A 20,351-nucleotide genomic window follows, 5' to 3' on the forward strand; every position below is an offset into this window, starting at 1 on the left:
GCAGGAGAATCACTTAAACCCAGGAAGCGGAGGTTGCAGTGAGCCGAGACTGCGTCACTGCACTCCAGCCTAGGTGTCAGAGCGAGACTCTGTCTCAAAAAAAAAAAAAAAAATTAGTAAAAAGCCAAAAAACCAAGGTGTTGACATGAAAACTACAAAAAGCAGAGGTGCCACAAACCTAATTCAACTGCAACAAGATGAAAATCACAAGGCAGGCTGAAAGCAGGGACTCTTCAGCTATAAGCAAAACAATTTTTGACTTAAGCTTATAACCTTATTGGGAAGAAAATACATAAAATTAAAGAACAAAAGTGAAAGCTGAACATATCTTGAAAATTATGTCTAACAACCCCAAAATTCATACGGAACCAAAAGAGAGCACAAATAGCCAAAGCAATCCTGTCCAGAAGGAGCAAAGCTAGAGGCATCATATTACTTGACTTCAAATTATTCTGCAAGGATATAGTCACCAAAACAGCATGGTACTGGCATAAAAATATATACACAGATCAATGGGACAGAATAGAGAACCCAGAAATAAAGCTATAAATCTATGGCCAACTGATCTTTGACAAAGTCAACAAAAACATACACTGGGAAAAGGATACCCTTTTCAATAAATGGTGCTATAAAAACTGGTTGTCGCCGGGCGCGGTGGCTCACGCTTGTAATCCCAGCACTTTGGGAGGCCGAGGCGGGCGGATCACGAGGTCAGGAGATCGAGACCACGGTGAAACCCCATCTCTACTAAAAATACAAAAAATTAGCCGGGCGCGGTGGCGGGCGCCTGTAGTCCCAGCTACTCGGAGAGGCTGAGGCAGGAGAATGGCGTGAACCCGGGAGGCGGAGCTTGCAGTGAGCCGAGATTGCGCCACTGCACTCCAGCCTGGGCGACAGAGCGAGACTCCGTCTCAAAAAAAAAAAAAAAAAAAACTGGTTGCCATATGCGGAAGAATGAAACTGGACTCCATATCTCTTACCATATACAAAAATCAACTCAAGATGAATTAAAGACTTAAATGTATGACATGAAAGCATAAAAATACTAGAAGAAAATCTAGGGAAAACACTTCTGGACATTGGTCTAGGCAAAGAACTCATGACTAAGACCTCAAAAGCACAGGCAACAAAAACAAAAGTAGACAAATGAGACTTACTTAAACTAAAAAGCTTTGCACAGCAAAAGAAATACTCAACAGGAGTGAACAGACAACCTGCAGAATGGGAGAAAGTATTTGCAAACTATGCCTTCGACAGAGGACTAATATGCAGAATTTACAAGAAACTCAAACAACTCAAAAAAAAAAAAAAAGACACACACACACACAAACAACCCCATTAAAAAGTGGGTAAAGAACATGAATACATATTTTTCAAAAAAATACATACAAATAGCCAGCAAGCATACTAATCATTAACACCAATCATCAGAAAAATGCAAATTAAAACCACGATGAGATTTCATCTTACACCACTCAGAATGGCTATTGTTCAAAAGTTGAAAAACAAGAAGTCAATAGATATTGGTGAGGTTGCAGAGAAAAGGCAATGCTTATACACCATTAGTGGGAATACAAATTAGTACAACTACTATGGAAAACAGTATGGAGATTTCTCGAAGAATGAAAACTAGAACTACCATTGGATGCAGCAATCTCACTGCTGGGTATCTACTCAAAAGAAGAGAAATCATTACATTAAAAAGAACAAGTGCTTGTATGTTTATTGGAGCACTATTCAGAATAGCAAAGACATGGAATCAACCTAAATGTCTATCAGCGGATGACTAGATAAAGAAAATGTGCTGAGGAGCCAATGGGGCGAATCTGCCATCTGTGAGATTATCACTGAACATGTCCAAGACAGAATCCCACTCAGGCGGAACCTATGGCAGCGCCACAAAGCCTCCATGGGCTTTGTTGGCCCTGGATGGCTGGTCGACCACTCTCCCCAATGCCAGGACTGGGGTCCAGTGCAGAGAGGCCCTCCTCCTGGGAAACAGGGTGCAGCTGGAAATGCAGTCGCCCCCTCGCCCATCACGTGGCACACATTCATGGGGAACCTGGCCCTAAACCACTCCTAGACCACCTGCTTCTGGGTCAGGGTTTCCTACTTAGCAGAGCAGCAAATTCACCGCGATCTACTGAAAGCCCTTGACACTAGTGTTTGAAATAAAAATAAATGAAGAAATAAAAGTAAAGAAAATGTGGGGTGTGTGTGGGTGTGTGTGTGTATGTATATATACATACACAATGGAATACTATTCAGCCATAAAAAAGAATAAAATTATGTATTTTGCAGCCATAAAAAAGAATAAAATTATGTATTTTGCAGCAACATAGATGGAAGAGGAGGCCATTATCTTAAGTAAAACAATTTATAAAGTCAAATACTGCATGTTCTCACTTATAAGTGGGAGCTAAATAATCTGCACACACGGACACAGAATGTGGAATGACAGGCAATAGAGACTTTGGAGGGTAAGAGGATGGGAAAGGGGTGAGAGAGAAATTACTTAGTGGGTACAATGTGTGCTACTCAGATGATGGTTACACTAAAAGCCCAGACTTCACCACTGCAATATATCCATGTAACAAAACTGAAATTGTATCTCAATATTGTATAAGTAAAAAAGAAAGAAAATTATATCTAAAAAGGAATGTGCAATTATAAAAGGTTTAAACAGCCTTGGCGCCGTGGCTCAGGCCTGGAATCCGAACACTTTGGGAGGCTGAGGTGGGCGGATCACCTGAGATCAGGAGTTCGAGACCAGCCTGGTCAACGTGGTGAAACCCTGTCTCTACTAAAAATACAAAAATTAGCAGGTCTTGGTGGGGGGTGCCTGTAATCCCAGCTACCTGGGGGGCCACGGCAGGAGAATCGCTTGAACCTGGGAGGTGGGAGTTGCAGTGAGTCAAGATTGCACCACTGTACTCCAGCCTGGGTGACACAGTGAGACTCTGTCTTAAATAAATAAATAAATAAATGGTTTAAACAGCTTAGCTGTCTGGGAATTGATGCCCTTATCACCTTTAATTCTATTTTTAGCTTTCAAGCTTAGGAAGAAAAAACAGGCTGCCTGCAAATCATCCATGGCATGGCTAACGAGCAGTCTGACCTCTAGCAGCATATGCTAATCCTTCCCAGGATTTTATAATCCTCTTTATTCATTAGAACTGTTGGAGTTTCTAAACAAGTAAAACTTGAAGTTTTGGTTTCAACCCTTACAATCTGCTAAGGTAATAAAATGTTTGCAATAGTAATTCAGCCCTTTCTCTTATTTAGATATACATTTTTTAAAATTTGTATTTATTTATTTATTTAAACTACTTATGTGAAACAAGGTCTCACTCTGTCACCCAGGCTGGAGTGCAGTGGCCCTAACACAGCTCACTGCAGCCTCGACCTCACAGGCCCAAGCAATCCTCCCACCTCAGCCTCCCTAGTAGCTGGGACCACAGGCGTGCACCACCACGCTCTGTTAATTTTTTTATTTTTGTAGAAACAGGGTCTCCCTATGTTGCCTAGGCTGGTCTTGAACTCCTGGGCTCAAGCAATCCTTCCACCTGGGCCTCCCAAAATGCTGGGATTATAGGTGTGAGCCACTATGCCCAACCAAGTTTGATTTTCCACCAAAAAAAAAAAGCACCTACAATGAAAGGTAAAGATCCTAACTGTGCTGATAGATGTATGCACCCACATAACCACCTCCCAAAACCAGACACAGAGCTTTCTTGCCACCTCACAGGCCCACTGTGCTCCTTTCTAAGGCATCCCCTCTCATGACCCTGTTCCTGAACTTCACAGAAATGAAGTGCATATTCTTATCTGTTTGACTTATTTTATTGAAAATGTTTATCATAGAACACATTATAGGTGAAAAAAAGTTTTTGAGATTCAATCAGTGTTGAATATATCAGTGTCTCATTTTTTGGTTGAGTAGAATCCCATTTTATGAATATATCAAAATGTTTTGAACCACTCTTCTGATAATGAACATCTGAGATATTTCCAGGGTTGCATAATATTATGAATAAAGCTGCCATATATAGAACTGGACATGTCTTTTTGTGGATCTATGTTTTTCTTTCTCTTGGATTAATATCTAGAAGTGGAATTCCTTGGTCATGAGGTAGATGTATGTAGATTTTCTAAGAAATGACCAAAGGGTTTCCTGCAAGTGGCTATACCTGTTTATACTCATCTCCCTGATCCTGGCCAGCATTTGGTCAGTCTGTTTTGTAAGGGATGGCAATGGCTGACTGAGCAAGCATTCATGATCCAGGAAGAGGAAAAATCATTCTCAATAGGACAGGGTTATTAAGGACAGGGCTCTCAGCTTACAGGAGGGCTGTTCCTTCTCCCTCCATCTGGAGGCTTACACCTCAGCTCAACTGTTATTCAAATGGGGTACATTTCATTTATTTTCTCTGTCTCTCTCCTCTCTCTTTTTTTTTTCTTTTTCTTTTTTTTGGTAGAGACTGGGTCTTGCTATATTGCCCAAGCTGATCTCAAATTCTTGACCTCGGCCAGGTGCGACGGCTCACGCCTGTAATCCCAGTACTTTGGGAGGCCAAGACAGGTGGATTACCTGAGGTGAGGAGTTCAAGACTAGCCTGGGCAACATGGTGAAACTCTGTCTCTACTAAAAATACAAAAATTAGCTGGGCATGGTGGTGGGCGCATGTAATCCCAGCTACCTGGGAGGCTGAGGCAGGTGAATCACTTGAACCCAGGAGGTGGAAGTTGCAGTGAACCAAAATCACGCCATTGCTGGGCGTGATTTCACTCCAGTCTGGGCGACGGATTGAAACTGTCAAAAAACAAAACAAAACAAAAAAAACAAATTCTTGGCCTCAAGCAATCCTCCCATCTCAACCTCCCAAAGTACTGGTATTACAGGCATGAGCCACTGTGCCTGGCCCACTTATTTTCTTTTCTATCAAAGCATGTTCATATACTCTTTCACAACCAACCCCGATTAAATCCTGATAAGAAATTCTAACAGATGGCAAAAGACGGCTCAGAAATGGAGTAATTTGCCCAGAGTTTACAGGGCGACCTCACCATCCCAGCCCTCTGACTAAACAGGTGCTGCATATCTGCACATATCAGATGAACTACTGTATGGAAAAAGAAAGAAAAACAACACCACCAAACTACTGAATGCTGTGAGTTATGTAGAACTACACTGCACTCCTTTCTCACTATGGGCTTCTTTCCAGAAGTCAAGATGAATGGGCGACCTCTGGGACTGCCAGAGGTGTGTCCCAGGAACAGAGGAGTGGGCTCTTTGCATGGGAGACACTCCAGGCCTGAATGGGAAGTCCCTGGAGCAAGGGACTTCATGCACTCACATGATGCATATGACACAGACAAGGAAACGCTGTTTTGGTGAGTGAGGCTCTTCCAACAGATGGGAGAGGAGTGAGGCTCTCCCTGCTCCCCTGCCCATCCCATAGGCCCTCTTAAGTGTTTAGGGGTAACTGGGAAAAGAAAGGACTCCATCCCTGGGAAACTATCCATCCTCTTAACTGGGACCTTTGTTGTTCTCTTTTCCCAAGATGACCTTGCGGTAGCTTTTCTAGCTGGGTAGCTAGCAATTCTGGACACATCTCAGCACTCCAGGACATCTGACATTCAGGTGGGAATTGACGGGATATTAATAAGGCCACCTTAATTCACTGATCACCATGTTTTCTTTTGTCTTTTTTTCTTTCTTTTTTTTTTTTTTTTTTTTTTGAGACGGAGTTCCACTCTTGTTGCCCGGCTGGAGTGCAATGGCACAATCTTGGCTCACTGCAATCTCTGCCTCCCGGGTTCAAGTAATTCTCCTGCTCAGCCTCCGGAGTAGCTGGAATTACAGGTGCCTGCCACCACGCCTGGCTAATTTTTTGTATTTTTAGTAGAGATGTGGTTTCACCATGTTGGCCAGGCTGGCCTTGAACTCCTGACCTCAGGTGACCCGCCTGCCTCAGCCTCCCAAAGTGCTGGGATTACAGGCACGAGCCACCACGCCCAGCCAGGTCACCATGTTTTCTAAAATAGCCCAAAGATTCCCATATAGCTGAATCTAGTAATGATTCTCATCCTTGGTACACAAGCAGAATCACCTGGGGAACTCTAAAAACGGATGCCTAGGTCCCCCACCATTCCCATTTCATTGGTTAGGGAGCAGCTTAGGCATGAGGAGGTTTAAATGCTCCCCATTGATTCTAATGAGCAGCCAGAGTTGAGAACCACTAGCCACACCCTACACTACAACCTTACCTGCTTTTGAAAAAGGGTAAAATGCACAGTCTAATAATGTAGGAAACCTTTCCGAACCCTGAGCTCCATCTTAGAATTGAAATCATAGCAATGGAAACCATCTATGTTTCTTTATCTTCTTTTTTTTTTTTTTTTTTTTTTTTTTGAGACAGAGTCTCGCTCTGTTACAAGGCTGGAAAGCAGTGGCGCAATCTCAGCTCACTGCATACTCCACCTCCCGGGCTCAAGCAATTCTCCTGCCTCAGCCTCCCGAGTAGCTGGGATTACAGGCGTGAGCCACCGCACCTGGCTCTTTCTTTATCTTTTATAGGTGCACGATCTGCAGGGTAACACATACAGAAATTATCTTGTGTGGCATTATAATTCCATGCCCTATTAAAGAGTGGAGACTGGAATTTATCCACCGCCAACCTAACCCCATACCTGAACTCAGAACAGAAAAAATGCTGAGAAAAAAGAGTGGTCTGTGATTGACAAATAGAACCCAGGACTGTAAATACATTTGCTGGTGTTCAGTAAAGTTTAGTAAAGTTGGATTTCATATCATATTTCATATCATATTCTAAGAAATTTATTTTCATTCCGTCAACCCAACAGCCAAACAATTAAGTTACTTACTCCTGAATTTGGTTACACTATAGCCATAAAGAAAATGTTGGTATTTACAAAGTATTAGCTTCAAGGTATATTTTATTTAAAAAATTGTTCATCGTACTTATTTCAGATTTATCTATAAAAGTCCTGTTATTTTTTTTTTAATTTCAGGAGTCATTCCACCTCATTGTTTATGAACTTTCAGAGAACAAATTATTTACAAGTGATAAAGTAATTCTACTTTATGTTTGAAACTCCAAGCTCTATATAAATATAAAACAAGTTTTTTTTTTTTTTTTGAGACTCTGTCTTACTCTGTTGTAATTGCACAATCACAGTCCAGTGCAGCTGCAACCTCCGAGGCTCAAGCGGACCCTCCCATCTCAGCCTCCCAAGTAGCTAGCTGGGACTACAGGGCCATGCCACCATGCCTAACTAATTTCTTTTTATTTTCTGTAAAGATAGTGTCTCTCTATGTTGCCCAGGCTGGTGTCAAACTCCTGGGCTCAAGTAATCCTCCTATCTTGGCCTCCCATAGTGCTTGGATTACAGATGTGAGCTACCATGCCCAGCCTGGATAAAACACTTTAAATTCTACATTTAGAATAATAGCCAGGTTAATCATACATAGGTAACAAGTTACTTTCAAAAGGAAGGTCTCAATAAACCTCAATTATTCAGATTAGATTATCAACATAGAAACAGAAAGAGCTTACAGTGAAAAATATCCTTCCAGGAAATGATTTATCCCTGATCTTAAAGGGAAAACTTAGAAAAGTAGCAAATTTTCAACCTATTCAGCTCATGAAAAGTTGGTAATCAAAAACACTCAAGTAGTTTTTTAGTCTCTTGTTGAATTTATTTCGTCTTTGTCTACTTTCCCTCATAGGGCATGACACAGAAGCCTTAATATTTTCATTGTTCCCTACTGGAATCTCTTTGTTCTTTTGAATAAACACCTCAAAGAAGAGCTGCTCACCATGAAGACAACTTCCCATTCAAGAAAGTACAAGGCCTGGCACAGTGGCTCAGGCCTGTAATCCCAGCACTTTGGGAGGCCGAGGCGAGCGAATCACTTGAGGTCAGGAGTTCGAGACCAGCCTGGCCAACATGGCGAAACCTCGTCTCTACCAAATAGATAAAAATTAGCTGGGCGTAGACCAGACGCAGTGGCTCATGCCTGTAATCCCAGCACTGTGGGAGGCTGAAGTGGGCGGATCACGAAGTCAGGAGTTTGAGACCAGCCTGGCCAATATGGTGAAAGCCTGTCTGTACTACAAAATTAGCTGGGTGTGGTGGCACACACCTGTAGTCCCAGCTACTCAGGAGGCTGAGGCAGGAGAATCGCTGGAACCCAAGAGGCGGAGGTTGCAGTGAGCAGAGATTGCGCCACTGCACTCCAGCCTGGGCGACAAAGAGAGACTCCGTCTCCAAAAAAAAAAAAGCCTCATGCTAGATGAGAATGGGCACTGCTGATCACGGTGTCCAAAAATAGTTAATGTGGCTAAATTGAGACAGGTTATGCTTCCATCACAGTATGCATATTGCAGTGGTGACAATGAGACCTGTAACATTTTGCCATGCTTATGAGTAAAATATGTAGGAGAAAAATGTTGACTTTCAAAATATTTAAGTAATAACGAATATTCAGCTCTTATCTCATAGGACTACTGTTTTTTTTATATATGTTATATATTGACTGAAACATTGTAATGTGGTACATGACTGTGTCTTGGATCAGGTGTCAAAATATAAGTGTACTTTGTACAATTCAACTTCTAGAAAAAAAAATTAGCTGGGCATTGTGGAGCGCACCTGTAATTCCAGCTACTGAGGAGGCTGAAGCAGGAGAACTGCTTGAACCTGGGAGGCGGAAGTTGCAGTGAGCCGAGATCACACCACTGCACCCCAGCCTGGGCTACAGAGCGAAATTCCGTCTCAAAAAAAAAAGAAAGAAAGAAAGAAAGAAAGAAAGAAAGAAAGAAAGTACACTGTTACGGCCAGGCGCAATGGCTCACGCCTATCATCCCAGCACTTTGGGAGGCAAAAGTGGGCGGATCACCTGAGGTTGGGAGTTCGAGACCAGCCTGACCAACATGTAGAAACCCTGTCTCTACTAAAAACACAAAATTAGCCGAGCATGGTGGCGCATGCCTGCAATCCCAGCTACACGGGAGGCTGAGGCGGGAGAATCGCTTGAACCTGGGAGGCGGAGGTTGTGGTGAGCCAAGATCGCACCATTGCAGTCCAGTCTGGGCAACAAGAGTGAAACTTCATCTCAAAAAAAAGAAAGTACAGGTACGTTTTTTAGAATGATGATACATCATCACTGACTCACTTGGTTTCTGCAACCAGATCCTTTCCTGTGTCTGTGCAGTCATGACTCCATTGCTGCCCTGAGGTGGTATATTAACCCAAATCACAGTCTGAATGTTATTTTTGGTTTAGGTTCTTCCCTATTTATCTTTGGTTCAGCCAGGAAATGCAACTTGATAATGACTCAGCACAAGCTATTTAGCTGGGAGCCGGCTCCTAGCCACATGCAGCTCTGCGTTGGAAATATCTGAAGTGGTCAGTCTAGGATAGAGCAGTGCTGCTGTAGCTCCCAGGTAGGGTTTCCTGAAGTGTATGACCCATGCTGTTTCTGAATTAGCACTGAAAATATTCATGCAGGACCTCCCCCGGCCCTACCCGACCCCACAGAGCAAGAGCAGTGCAGTCCTCTGCCTGTCACCAGGCCCTAGGCTGCCAGGTTTGGGGGATACTAAGTCCAGGGAAACCACCAGAAGTAGTTCCAGGGAGGCCACAGGTGTGCAAAAGAAGGATCCCATGCATGAGCCCAAGAAGGAGTCCAAAGCCTGGCCTTGAGATTAAACAGTTCAATTAAACCGCTCCTTTCATATTAAAGTCAACGTAAAAATACCATCACTTGCGCTGACTTCATCAGACAAGAGAACACTGGGGTTTTGCTTAAAGAATCATCTGACAGCCTCAGTAATGAAACGAGGTGGAGGAATTCTATCAATTTTCCTGTTTTAAAGGGCGAGGTGAAGTCTTACCATTTTGTAACTGCTATTCTAATCGGAGAACTATTCAGAAGTGGAAACATCTATTCATAAAGTATTACGGGGGAAAGGAGAGGGAAAAAAAAGTATTATGAACATCATGAGACACACGGCCACGAAGTGCCCAAGTGCTGAGCAAAAGCACTGGCAGTATGGTTTATATCACTTCCCAATAAACCAGTTTTGCTCAGGCATCATAGAGGCACTGCTGCAAATGCCACCAAGAAAACAGAACAGGAAAGGGGCTATGTGGCTCACTCAATCCACGTCTTCTTTGCCAATTATCCTTCTTTTTGTTGTTAGTAAACTCTCAACTAGAACCTTAACAACTTTTCAATGTCTAAGGTTTTGTGGCAGCATTTTAAGATAAAGAGTTAGGAGAATATAAGATTTCCAAGAACTACTCTCCTTAATGTGGAAAAAAATGCAAGCTAGATTAGTATTTAGCAAAAGAAAAGTATGAGATATATACTGAAGAGAAGGTTTAATCCAAACATAATTAAATCGTAGCTATAAAAAAATTATTAGCTTTGCTTTGGCAAAAGAAGAAAATTAAACTGGGCACAATGGCTCACATTTATAATCCCAATACTTTGGGAGGCCAAGACTGGAGGATCATTTGAGGCCACGAGTTCGAGACTAGCATGCGCACCATAGTAAGATCCTATCTCCACCAAAAAAAAAAAAAAAAATTAGCTGGGCATGGTGATGTGACTCTGAAGTCTCAGCTACTCGGTAGGCTGAGGCAGGAGGACCACTTAAGCCAAGGAGTTCAAGGCTGCAGTGAGCAATGATCACATCACTGTACTTTAGCCTGGGCAACACAATGAAATCCTATCTCTAAAAACAATTAAAAATAAAAAAGAGGAAAATTATTTTTCCCCCAACAAATAGTGACATTTATAATCGATACAAACGAAGTTGTCAGCTGATGTGAATGCAGAAAAGCTCAACTGGCTTGACACTTACCATGCTTTAAACTTGATGTAATGTTTAAATATTCATTGCAACTCCAGTGAATTTTTTTCTTCTTCATTTTTCCAAGCTATGGTTTTATTAAAAATTGCACCAAGTTGGCAGAACTGGGGGCTCTCTTGTTTTGACCATGCTGACTGGTTTTCAGTGTCTGAGCTCTTGTCTTCCTCACGTCAGAGTGGCAGCACATTAGATTCCTGGAGCAGTAGTTAAGCTTGAGCCAAACATCCTAAGTCCAAGTTCCAGCTCCACCTCGTACAGTGACATGACATTGGCCAGGTAATTAATCTTTACTTATCTGCAGAAAAGGGATAAGGCCGGGCATGGTGGCTCATGCCTGTAATCCTAGCACTTTGGGAGGCCGAGGCAGGTGGATTGGCTGAGCTCAGACCAGCCTAGGCAACACGGTGAAACCCCATCTCTACTAAAATACAAAAAAATTAGCCGGGCATGGTGGCGTGCGCCTGCAATCCCAGCTACTTGGGAGGCTGAGACAGGAGAATCACTTGAACCCAGGAGGCAGAGGTTGCAGTGAGCTGAGATCGTGCTATTGCACTCCAGCCTGGGTAACAGTGTAAGACCCCATCTCAAAAAAGAAAAGAAAAAAAGAAAAGAAAAGAAAAGGGATGATAACCGTACCAATTTCACACACTTGTTATGAGGATTGGTTGAATATGATCTTGACGAGTGTTTAGAAGAACGAATGACATACCGTGTACACTCAATAAATGTTCCCTGCATTATATTTATTATACATTTCCCAGAAGTGATCTTATTCCTGTGTTTACATTTATGTTAATGTATAAAGTCTGCTTGATAAACTAAAGTCAGGGACATTATGTTCCACATATTATAACAGTGATTTTTTAAAAAATAACCTTTCAAAGTTAAATAAAACAAACACGTCAGTTTAGGGGTCAGGCTGATTTGGGTTCCATTTACTAAGTAGTTAAGTGAGCATAATATTTATTATCCCCAAGCATCTGTTTCCTCATCAATAACAAGAATATCAATATTACACCTTTTAAGGAATTGACTACCTAACAGAGGACAAATATTTAATAAAGGATTGCTACTTTTACTGTATTTTCTGTGAAAGGTAATTATTGCCTGATACAAAAGTAAAACAGGTAGTTAACTGTGCTGGCATCAATGTAAAACTCTTCCAACTAAGAAAGAAACTTAGCTGGGCACAGTTTTTCATGCCTGTAATCCCAACACTTTGGGCAGTATATGAAGACCTTATCCTTACAAAAAATTAAAAAATTAGCCCGGCACAGTGGTGTACACCTGTGGTGCCAGCTACCCAGGAGGCTGAGGCAGGAGGATTGCCTGAGCCCAGAAGGTCAGAGGTTACAGTGATCCATGATTGTGCCACTGCACTCCAGGCAACAGAGCAAGAACCTGTCTATTTAAAAAAGGGAAATCATTAAAACCAGTTTCCTGAAATTTATTATAGAGATAGAAATAGATTAGTGACTGCCTAGGACAAGTGGAAGAGAGTAGTGAGGGCTAAAGGATACAGAATTTCTTTTTGTATAATAAAAATGTTCTAAAATTGATTGTGGTGATGATTGCACAACTCTGTGAACACACTAAAAATTACTGAATTGTATACTTTGAGTGAGTTATACAATGTGTGAATTATATCTCAATAAAACTATTATTCGACTGGGTGTGGTGGCTCACACCTGTAATCTCAACACTATGGGAGGCCAAGACAGGTGAATCACTTGAGTCCAGGGGTTCAAGACCAGCCTGGGCAACATGGTGAGACTTTGTCTCTACTAAAAATACAAAGATTAGCCAGGCATGGTTGCACGTGCCTGTGGTCTCAGCTACTTGGGAGGCTGAGATAGGAGGATTGCTTGAACATGGAAGGCGGAAGCTGCAGTGAGCCGAGAGTGTGACACTGCACTCCAGCGTGGGTGACAGAGTGAGACTCTGTCTCAAAACAAAATTAAAAGTAAAAATAAAGCTGTTATTATAAAAGACAATAAAACAATCACATACAGTATGAATCTATTTATATGACATTACAGAAAACACAAAACAATGGGGACAGACAACAGGTCAGCAGTTGCCAGGCATTGGGCTGGGGGTGGCACAAGAAAGTTTTTTTTTGGAGGGAGGGTGACAGAACTTTTCTGTATTCTCACTATGAAAATAATTCAATGAATCTGCACATGTATTAAAATTCATAGAGCTATATAGCAAAATTTTAAAGTTGATTTAAAAAACAAAGTTTTCTTAAAATCGTCTATTTTCATTTTAATTTTTTCCAAAGAAAAAAATTGCTTACTAATGTTTAAAAGTTTTTGTTGTTGTTCTTGTTGTTGTTTGTGAGACAAGGTCTCACTGTTACCCAGGCTGGAGTGCAGTGGCGCGATCTCGACTCACTGCAGCCTTCACTTCTCAGGCTCAAGCAATCCTCCCACCTCAGCCTCCTGAGTAGCTTGGAATACAGGCCCATGCCACCACTCTTGGCTAATTTTTTAAATTTCCTATAGAGATGAGGTCTCACTATGTTGCCTAGGATGATCTCAAACTTCTGCGCTCAAGTAATCTTCCTGCCTTGGCCTACCAAAGTGCTAGGATTACAGGTGTGAGCAACTGCGCCTGACCTTAAAAGTTATTCCGATGGCTAAGAGTGCTTATATCCCATTAGTAAAGATTTTGAAATATTTTAGATACATATGAAGTAGTAGTAGTAGGTTTTCCGTTAAAATAGAGGAGAAATTGAGGTAGAAAAGGCAAATTTGAACAGTAAGACAGAACTGTTACTAGACTCTGGGGGTCTTGTGCCGTCAATCCCTCCAAACCACCACGTGCAAAGTCGGAGGTGTGCTCAGCGTCAGAATGCTCCCTCCTGATCTCAAGTCTTGGTAAAACTTCCAGAAGCATGTAGCTTATTATTATGAGGAGGAGGGAAGTACCTTTTAAGGTACAACAGAGAAAGCTTTACTGTTCTTAATCTAAACTCTGAATTGTCATTTATATGGCATGATAGGAGTCACATGAATCAAAGTTCTAATGTACTGTTGCTTGATTTTCAGCTCCTTATCAGGAGAAATTAGGTCAAGACTGTAATGCGATCAATCAGAAGATACCTGTGGACGTTGAAACTGCATAAAGCCAGCGTCCGGGTGAGTAACATGGTTCTCCAGCTCATTCCACTGCAGTTATTTCCTCATCATTTAAACGAAGTTTAGGCCGGGTGCGGTGGCTCATGCCTGTAATCCCAGCACTTTGGGAGACCAAGGCAGGCGGATCACCTAAGGTCAGGAGTTTGAGATCAACCTGGCCAACATGGCAAAACCCCGTCTCTACTAAAAATACAAAAATTAGCTGGGGGTGATGGCGGGCACCTGTAGTCCCAGCAACTCAGGAGGCTGAGGTAGGGAGAATCGCTTGAACCCGGAGGGCAGAGGTTGCGGTGAGCCGAGATCATGCCACTGCACTCCAACCTGGTTGACAGAGCGAGGCTCTGTCTCTAAATAAATAAATAAATAAATAAATAAAGGTGAGGAGCTTGGGGGGAATGCCTCTCTTACTAAATTAGGTATGGTTTTTATTCTATGTTTCTTTTTTTTAATTTTTTTATTATACTTTAATTTCTAAGATACATGTGCCGAACACGCAGGTTTGTTACATAGGTATACATGAGCCATGGTGGTTTGCTGTACCCACCATCCCATCATCTACATTAGGTATTTCTCCTAAAGCCATCTCTCCCTTAGGCCTCCGAACCCCCGACAGGCCCCGGTGTGTGATGTTCCCCTCCCTGTGTCCATGTGTTCTCATTGTTCACCTCCCACTTATGATAACAACATGCAGTGTTTGGTTTTCTGTTCTTATGTTAGTTTGCTGAGAATGATGGTTTCCAGCTTCATCCATGTCCCTGCTATTCTGTTTCTTTATTTATAAACTTGCTTTTGTTTCTTTGTTTGATGTTGTTGTTTCTTTTTCTTTTTTTTTTTTTTTTTTTTTCAGAGATGAGAGTCTTGCTCTGTTACCCAGGCTGGAGTGCAGTGGCATAATCATAGCTCACTGCAGCCTCCAACTCCTGGACTCAAGGGACCCTCTCGCTTCAGCCTCCAGAGCAGCTAGGATGACAGGGGCATGCCACCACGTCTAGCTAAAACTTGTTTTTTTTTTTTAATTGCTTTACCCCTCACGAGATGCTTAAGGAGAAGCTAATGATAAAAGAAAAGGTGTTCTCTTTGCTGTTTGTCATAACATTTTGAGCAGAATGAAAGTGCACCTGGTATGTACACCAAATTTCCACTTCCCCACAGGACTAGTGATGATGCATGAGTGAATCTACCAAAACAGGCCAGGGGTACCACGAGTGGGGAGTGGGCAGGGATCCCCCAAAATCAAGAAAAGGCTCAGGGTAGTACAGTTTCATCCAAAACAACAGCCAAAACTGGGAAGAAAATTAGACTTCTTCAAGGAACTCCCAGGAACATTATCTCATTTAATCCTTACAACAACTGGATGAGACACCAAACAAAAATCTGTTATTACTGTCTTACATATTAGAAAAATGAGGCCTGAAGAGCTTAAGGAACTTCATCTAATGTCCCAAGACTGGTATTTGACAAAGCATTGACTAGAAGCCAATTCCTTTAAAAAAAAAAAAAAAGAAAAAATTGTAAAGATGAGGTCTCACTATGATGCCCAGGCTGGTCTTGAATTCCTGGCCTCAAGTGATCCTCCTGCCTTGGCCTCCCCAAGTGCTGTGACTACAGGTGTGAGCCACCACACCCAACCCAGAAACCAATTCCCGACTCTCAGTTTGTGACTAAGACATCATGCTGCTCCTCAGACACCCCAAAGTTCGCAACATGGAATATTTTTCATTAGCTACTACAGTGTTACTAATCCATACCTATATTCTTCACCAAGATTAGTAAGAAATCCAGGCAAGTTATTTCCCCATCTCTTCCTACTTTATTTCCAACTGAGGGACTCACTTGTTCACTTGGAAACTGTTCTGCTCTGGTCAGTCTCCTTAGTCCAATATTCCCTCCATTCCCAGGATTCACTCTTTGTTCAAATCCTCTGTAGCATCCAGCAGTTGCTAACAGAGACAAGCAGTTAAAACGCAGAGATGCCAAGCATCAGGCACTGTGGCTGGAGGAAATTAAACTTGAAGTTTTGGGGCTGGCTGCAGTGGCTCACGTCTGTAATCCCAGCACTTTGGGAGGCTGAAGCAGGTGGGAAGATCGCTTGAGCCCAGGAGGTCAAGACCAGCCTGGGCAACATAGTGAGATCCCCAACTATACAAAAAATTTTAGGCTTGGCACTGTGGCTCACGCCTGTAATCCCAGAACTTCGGGAGGCTGAAGCATGTGGGTGGATCACTTGAGCACAGGAGATTGAAACCAGCCTGGGCAACACGGCAAAACCCCATCTGTACAAAAAATACAAAAATTAGCCAGGCAGGCCACGCGTGGTGGCTTATGCCTGTAATCCCAGAACTTTGGGAGGCTGAGGCGGGTGGATCACCTGAGATCGGGAGTTTGAGACCAGCCTGGCCAACATGGCAAAACCCCGTCTCTACTAAAAATACAAAAAAATTAGCTGGGTATGGTGGCAGGCGCCTGTAATCCTAGCTACTCAGGAGGCTGAAGCAGGAGAATCGCTTGAACCCACAAGGCAGAGGTTGCAGTGAGCCAAGACAGTGCCAATGCACTCCAGCCTGGGCAACAGAATGAGACTCTGTCAAAAAAAAAAAAAAAAAAAAATTAGCCAGGTGTAGTGGCACATGCCTGTAGTCTCAGCTACTTGGGAGGCTAAGGTTGGAGGATCACTGGAGCCCAGGAGGTAGAGGCTGCAGTGAGCCAAGATTGAGCCACTGCACTTCAGTTTGGGTGACAGAGCGACCACTGTCTCAAAAAAAAAAAAATTCAAAAAGTTAATCTGGCACAGTGGCATGAACCTCTAGTCTCAGCTACTCAGGAGGCTGAGGAGGGAGGATCACTTAAGCCCAGGAGGTAGAGGCTGCAGGAGCCATGAACATGCCACTGCACTCCAGCCTCGGCAACGGAGCAAGACCCTGTCTAAAATAATAAAAAGTAAAAAACAAAAAAAAAAAATAAGCTGGGGGGGTTGGGGGATGCAGACAGGCAGTGACAGGCAAACTACAGGCTCAGCATGTTCTCTTGGGGTATGGTTATTCCCTGCATGACCCAGACTTCACTTGTGACTTTTTCACAGAAAGACGGTCCCTTAGTGGGTCCCACAGAAAGGTGAACCCACAGATGGGTCTAGTGCCTGAGCATGTTCTTTATATCTTGTGTGACACAAAAATTTATACTGTAAGCCAGGTGCAGTGGCACATGCCTCTAGTCCCAGCTACTCGAGAAGCTGAGGTAGGAGGATCACTTCAGCCCAGGATCTCAGGACCATAGTGTGTGAGTGATAATCGTGCCTGTGAATGGCCAGTGCACTCTAGCCTGGGCAACATAGTGAGACCTTGCTTCTAAAAAACAAAACAAAACAACAAAAATAAAAGGAAAATTTTCTTTAAAAAATTATACTCCTAGTTTTTTTAAACATTTTAACTTTCTGAGTATATCTGGAACAGTTTTGCTGTTGAGAACTCATGGCTTTGACTGCAAGTCATATGCATGCATATTCATGAGTAGTGAGTATCCAAGAAGTGTTTTCTGAATGATGCATAAGTGAAGCATGACTTCATGGATTAACAAATGCCACAAGTCAATTATGCCTCTCTCTGTCACCCCCAACAAAAATAAATATCAAAACTACATTAAACAAGTTGAAATAACAGTCAGTAACAAAGGTGCTGTGTTCCTTAACATCAGAAAAATGAGTCCTTATTTTACTGAAGAATAGCATCACTGAATTCACAAACCCAGTTAGTACGTTCAAATGCCTATGCACAGACTGGCACTGTGTCATATAACAGGATGTTTGATTACATGTGGGTCAGTGGAAACCACCCTTATCACACCCACATATTTGCATTTATAAATTTACTTGGCTGTGCAGAAAAACCAGCTATATATGGCTTGTGCCAACTAATTTTACTAATTAATGGATGAATAAAAAGGTATTTAAATAAGGCTCAGATCAAACTCATGTGTGAGAATTTTAGCAACTGAATCGCCAGGGTAAAACAGGATGAGGTCTTGCTCTCCAGTTGAATTCCAAGTAAATTCCACACACACAGAGATGCCGGTGGTAGCCAAACCCACAGCTTGAAAATCTGTTTATTTGCCAAACCAAATGGCTTTGTACTGCTTTTCAATTCCCTACACTTTATTGTTTAGAAGCCTACACTGGAAACTAAATAAAAACTAGAAGTAGAATGGCAGATGCCTTTCAGGGGAGTACTGCTTGGGGGAGGGTCGATATCATTCTGCCTTTTGATCATGGGGGTGGTTACACAAGGCTTTGCATTCAGCTGGATTCTTCTGTTTTCTGCACTTTTCTATGTAAGTGTTATACTTAAATTTTAAACACACACACACACACACACACACTCCTGCACTGGGAAAACTTTTTAAAAAATTCCCTTGAATCCTGTTAGAAAGAACTCTGTCAGAAATATTCTTTCTTTGGCAAGGCACAATGGCTCATGCTCATAATCCCAGGACTTTGGGATCCCGAGATGGGAGGATCATTTGAGCCTAGGAGTTCAAGGCTGCAATGAACTATGATGGTATCACTGCACTCCATCTTGGGTGACAGAACAAGACCCTACCTCAAAAAAAAACAGAAAGATACATTCTTATTATGTAATTTGGAGTCAATCAGTGCATGGCTAGAAATATTAATATAACCGTATCATCAAATCAGGAAGCAGCTTTTAGAGCCATCTAATGCAACTTTTTTATTTATTTATTTTTTTTGAGATGGAGTCTTGCTCTGTCGCCCAGGCAGGAGTCCAACAGCGTGGTCTCGGCTCAACACAACCTCCGCCTCCTGGGTTCAAGTGATTCTCCTGCCTCAGCCGCCTGAGTGTCTGGGACTACAGGTGTGTGCCACCACACCCGGCTAATTTTTGTATTTTTAGAAGAGATGGGGTTTCATTATGTTGACTAGGCTGGTCTTGAACTCCTGACCTCGTGATCCGTCGGCCTCGGCCTCCTAAAATGCTGGGATTACAGGAGTGAGCCACTGCGCCCGGCCTTAATGCAACCTTTTCTAAAAGGTCTTATAAGAATCTCTTAGCTTTTGCTGACAAACGTTTAATGCTGGAGAAGGACCCTTCTCCAAGACCCATGCAGGCAGCTTTGATGGTTAGAAGTTTCTCCTTACTTTGTAATCCACAGTCTCTGCCTTTGTAAATTTCTCCATTATCATTCCCTCTCCCACATCACAGCCATTTCAATATACTGTCAGCCAGCAATCCATGTGGCCATGTATTAAATGGCAAAGATTAAAGATCCTGTCCTCTCTCTGCCAAAAAAGTGAACACCTGTCTGCTTGGTAGGTAAATACCCAGCCAGAAGAAGAGCAATTTATCAAACTTAATGAAATATCCTCAAGGACACCTCTGTCTATTTGTACACATTTCTGCTCATCAAGAAACTTTTTTTCATTCTTTAAAGTTGTGGTAAAATAAACACAATATAAAATTTATATCGTAACTATTTTAAGTATATAACTCAGTGGCATTAAGTACATTCATATTCTTGTATAACCATCACACCATCCATCTCCAGAACTCTTTTAATCTTGCAAAACTGAAACTCTGTACCCATTAAGCAGTAACTTCCCATTCCCTCCCCCATCAAGCCCCTGGAAGACACCATTCTATTTTCTGTCTCTATGAATTTGACTATTTGAGGAACCTCACATTAGTGGACTCATACAGTATTTGTCTTTTTGTGTCTGGCTTATTTCACTTAGCATGATGTCCTCAAGTTTTGTCCTTGTTGTACCATGTGTCAGCATTTCCTTTTTTTTTGAGACGGAGTTTCGCTCTTGTTGTCCTGGCTGGAGTGCAGTGGCGGGATCTCAGCTAACTGCAACCTCCGCCTGCCGGGTTCAAGTGATTCTTCTGCCTCAGCCTCCCAAGTAGCTGGGATTACAGGCACGTGCCACCATGTTTGACTAATTTTGTATTTTTAGTAGAGATGGGATTTCTCCATGTTGGTCAGGCTGGTGCCAAACTGCCGACCTCAGGTGATCTGCCCACCTTGGCCTCCCAAAGTGCTGGGATTACAAGCATGAGCCACTGCACCCAGCCAGCATTTCCTTTTTTTAAAGGCTGAATAACATTCCATTGTATGGCTGGGCACGGTGGTTCATGCCTGCAATCCCAGCACTTTGGGAGGCCACGGCACATAGATTGCTTGAGCCCAAGAGTTCAAGATTAGCCTGGACAACATGGCAAAACCTTATCTCTACAAATAATACAAAAAACTAGCCAGGCATGGTGGCATGCACCTGTAGTCTCAGCTACTC

General features: G+C 42.5%; 1 protein-coding gene and 1 non-coding gene across 5 annotated transcripts in view; one reads left to right on the forward strand and one right to left on the reverse strand.

The window, feature by feature from the left end:
* Positions 1 to 20,351, reverse strand: part of LYN (LYN proto-oncogene, Src family tyrosine kinase) — a 142,948-nt gene that overhangs the window by 108,662 nt on the left and 13,935 nt on the right. The window lies entirely within an intron of this gene.
* LOC129487080 (small nucleolar RNA SNORA1) lies at positions 8,308 to 8,440 on the forward strand. The gene has a single exon (XR_008659206.1). It is a non-coding gene; the product is annotated as a small nucleolar RNA SNORA1 (small nucleolar RNA).

The sequence above is a fragment of the Symphalangus syndactylus genome, chromosome 7 (assembly GCF_028878055.3).
Source record: "Symphalangus syndactylus isolate Jambi chromosome 7, NHGRI_mSymSyn1-v2.1_pri, whole genome shotgun sequence".
In the NCBI taxonomy this organism is placed as follows: domain Eukaryota; kingdom Metazoa; phylum Chordata; class Mammalia; order Primates; family Hylobatidae; genus Symphalangus; species Symphalangus syndactylus.